Below are 4,120 nucleotides of genomic sequence, written 5' to 3' on the forward strand. Positions count from 1 at the left end.
TACAATTTTGAACTAGAGTACTATTTTTTCAGATAATTCTGCCATGGCCATTAGAGAATACAGGCGTAACAGAAGCGTCTCCACTCAGGTTATCCTTCCCTTTTACATGAGTGCTTATGTCATGGATGCTATATGTTTTTGCTCACATTTTCCAAATATGAGATGGAAATGGACTGTGAAGGATCCTACACCCATCCATATTTATCACAAAATACCATGGGAATCACAATTTACCTCCCATTTTTATAAAAAATTTCAAAATGTCATGTTGTTGATTTATCAAACTTTTTTTATAAGAAAGGAAGAAGCAAAGATAGACATCTTGTTGGTCGCAAGATGGTTTGGTGAGGAATTGTTTATCTATATCAGAGTTTTCGAGAGTATTTCAGCTCCCCACGTTCTTCCATATTATGTTCTGGATAAATTACTGACACGAGAAATTGCTTATCGGACAGTGGGTGATGGTATAACTAGAACCCTCAAAGAGCAGAATAAATCCATCTGACCAACCTTCCCATTGCAATGTCGCGCTTTCGCATTACATGATCTTGGGCATGCATCAAAAGAAATACAGAACATTACGTCTCTAAACTTGGCTACCATTCCAGGCAGACAAAATGACCCCAATAAGATCGCCAAGAGTTTCACTGCCATGGTCAAAATCAAGCGATTCATTCATGAGGATGATGGGTTTGATGATCTCTTTGTGCAAGCCGAGACATTTTCACAAGTTTTTCATTTAGCGTCACTAAAGCTAGACCCAGAGGACCTTAGAGAATTCCACATATACAAAAATAAAAGGCTCGAACAGGTCCCTTTGGACATGTTCCAAATTGAAGAAGTAAGATAACCTACTAGCAACGTCAGCCTGGAGCAGAGTTCCAAGCATAACTCTAATGAGGAATCACAAGAAAAGTCAGTTCAAGGTTCAAAAGTATCTGAACACGAATACGATAATAAAGAAGGAAGCCCCGAGGCAGATCTTGAACAAGATATAGAACAAAATCTTGAAGAAACAACCGAGAAGGTCTCAATTGAACAGCACATGGAGACTGGTTCCCCACAGGTTGAAACAAAAAAGATCCCAGTCATCAATTAGGAACAGAAGTGGGAACAATTTAATAAAAAGCTCCAAACATAGACCGGTCTTGAAGGGACTTCTAGATTCTAGACTCCACAAGACACTCAACAGATTACAAATCCAAGAGCGACAATATAAGAAATTGTAACTACTCAAGATATTGAAGTCATCCCGGAACACCCAACTTCTGAAATTGTTTTAAAGGTTGAAGAAATAACGCCACTAGACATATTCTACAACCCTATTCATAAGGTTGTAGTAAAAAGGCAAAGGAAGAAAAATAAATTGGATGTATCGGCAACATCAACTCTTGGAAGTGAACCATTGGAGGTAGTGTGGAGAGACACCCCCATTGATCCATTAGAAAATCTTACAAAGCTATCGCAATTTGCAGGCACTTATGCAACTGCAATAATCGATAAGGCAGCAAAAGTTCGACTTCTGCTTAAAGAAAAGGAAGAGAGAGTTCAACTGCTTGAACAACAACTTTAGCAGGAAAGACAGAGCACCAATAAGCAAGAGGAATCACAAATGGTACAACTTCAACAAAATTTTGAGAAAATGACAATACAGCACAAGACAGACATTGCAAAGAAGAACGCACAAATTCACCAAATGCATGCTATATTGGAAAAATTCAAAGACAGTCCTCAAGCAGATGAATTCATCAAAGAGGCACTTGAATTAAATTCTCTTTTGGCACATCAACAGGAAATATTCTGTCAAAGAATCTCATTGACCAAACCATATTTTAGAATCAAGTAACAAATTAAAGAATCAAGTTAATTGATCAAAGATTAGAATATGAAGAGCTAAACAAAAGGATATCAGAATTCATTTCCTGGCAAGAATCTAAAGAATGCAAGAAGGCCGATCTACCAAAGATCGAAGAGTCCCACAAAGACATCTTATTTACATATTGGGACATACAATTAAAACAAGAAGAAAGGGCAGTAGAAAGAGCAGCTAGTACAACAAACAACATCATTGAGGTTGTCAACAAAAACCTCCACACTGCCAATCTTATCAGAGAATGCAGTCCAAAAGCTCTCCCGGACATTAATAAGTTAGAAGAACAGTGGAAAGAAACTGCCCAAACAAATGCAGAAGCAATCAAGCAATTGTCCAAGCTTGATTGGGAAACCTACTGGTGGTTTCTAGTAAAACCACATAGTCATTGGATGACTCTACACTGTTTAACTAATTCTACTCAAAGGATGGTGACAACTCTCACAAATGTTGTATTCACGGGATAATTGAGATCTAGAATTGGCCAACCTCCCCAGGTTAAGCCAATGATAAACATCTGTGAGCTCAAGGACTGAATGGCTGAATAGGACCATTCAATTTGGAGAAGCTTGTCATCATTTATTTTTATTTTAGTTTTTATTTCACTTATTCTGAGGAAGGTTGTTTGAAACTTCCTCAACTTTTTATGTAATAATCTATTTTTGAAACATATGTATATTATTTAAACCTCTCTCATGCATTTGGAGAGAGGTCCAGGATTTGATCAAAAACACTTTGCAAGAGATTGTACCTCTGTACTTTTGTGAATGTTTTGATGAAATAATTGGAACATGATCTAATTTTTTTGAATATTAAAGCGACTCTACTGAATTTGCATTTTTGTACTCTTAGAGTATATTTGATTGAAAAGAAGTGGATCAACATTGTCGATCTCATGAGTAGGACCTTTCATATCTGGTACTTTTATCATATGATTGTATTTTGTTGATGGATTAGCAGTACTCTTTCTTATATTGTGTTATGTAGGAAATTTGAATTATAGTTAAACATAAAAGCACTTTTGTATAAATGTTTTAGTTGTAATTCCATATTTAATACATGATCAATTGATATATGTGATATATTTTTCATAATTATTTTGCCTAACTATTTAGTCAAAATAATTATCTTTAAACGATTTCTTATCTTATAGCAATTGAATGATCTTTATTACCTTTTGCTTTAAGACATCTTTGTAGATCGCCTGATTTGAGTAATTCCTGGGTATATAGTAAGATAATGTTAGAATAGATAGATGCATGTGTTTATTGCTTAAATAAATCATTTTTGTTAGATCATTTTCCATTATATCTTATATCAATCCAACATCATTATCATATCAATTCTTACTGGGAAATTGGTCTCATTATCCCCAGTCGAAGCCACCACACCAAACGGAAAAGGAGTTGCTTTCAAGGTTTGGACCGAGTGGTTATCCCCCATGTTGTTGCAACATAATTCTAGGGCTTCAACATTTTTGGCACTAGAAGGAGGGCCCTGACCGTGAATGGCAAAGAGAACTTATTATAAATCAAAAAGCCATCTTAAGATTCACTCCCCTTCTAGATCTCCTCCAACTTCTAGATCCCCATCTAGAACATAAAACCCACGATCAAAAGCTGAGCAAATCTCTCCAAAATCTCCTAGTGAAACTCAAAAAACACTTTCTTCAAACTACAACCCTGAATCCCCAGAAGTTCAGACTTTGATAGAGAAGTTAGAGAAAATCTTTATTTCAGTTGAAAAGCCTACAAGTTCTCAATCATCTGAAGGAAGCATTTCCTTTGTTCTACAACCAAGACGAATCTCGACTCGTTCTCAAAGTGAGAAGATTGGAATTCCTCCTTTTGAATTTCCCATATCTTATTTCCGAAAAAAAACCAATAAGTCTAAATCACAAACATCCACTAGTGAGGTTTTGTCCAATTCACTACCTCAAACCCTTTCATTCCCTCCACTGATTCCAACAACTTCCATTCCAATTATTGGTGCTAGTTCCTCTAATCTAAGCACCCAACCTACCTCTTCTTCAACTCAAACTCAATCCACATCCTCGTTCACTCAAACCCCTTTTATCACCTCATCCATTCAAAATCCGTTGGTAGGACAACGACCTCCATTGAGAGTACACCCATGGAATAACCCCGGTGTTGTAGCAATGACAACTCCTCTTCGCCCTCTTCCTAAGCATCCTAAAAGATGGTTTTTGAAATTTAATCCTAATGATGGACTACCAGCAGAGGAACATAT

This window comes from Pinus tabuliformis, chromosome J, assembly GCF_031772625.1.
Source record: "Pinus tabuliformis cultivar Carrire ecotype Pingquan chromosome J, CPIR1, whole genome shotgun sequence".
NCBI lineage: Eukaryota > Viridiplantae > Streptophyta > Pinopsida > Pinales > Pinaceae > Pinus > Pinus tabuliformis.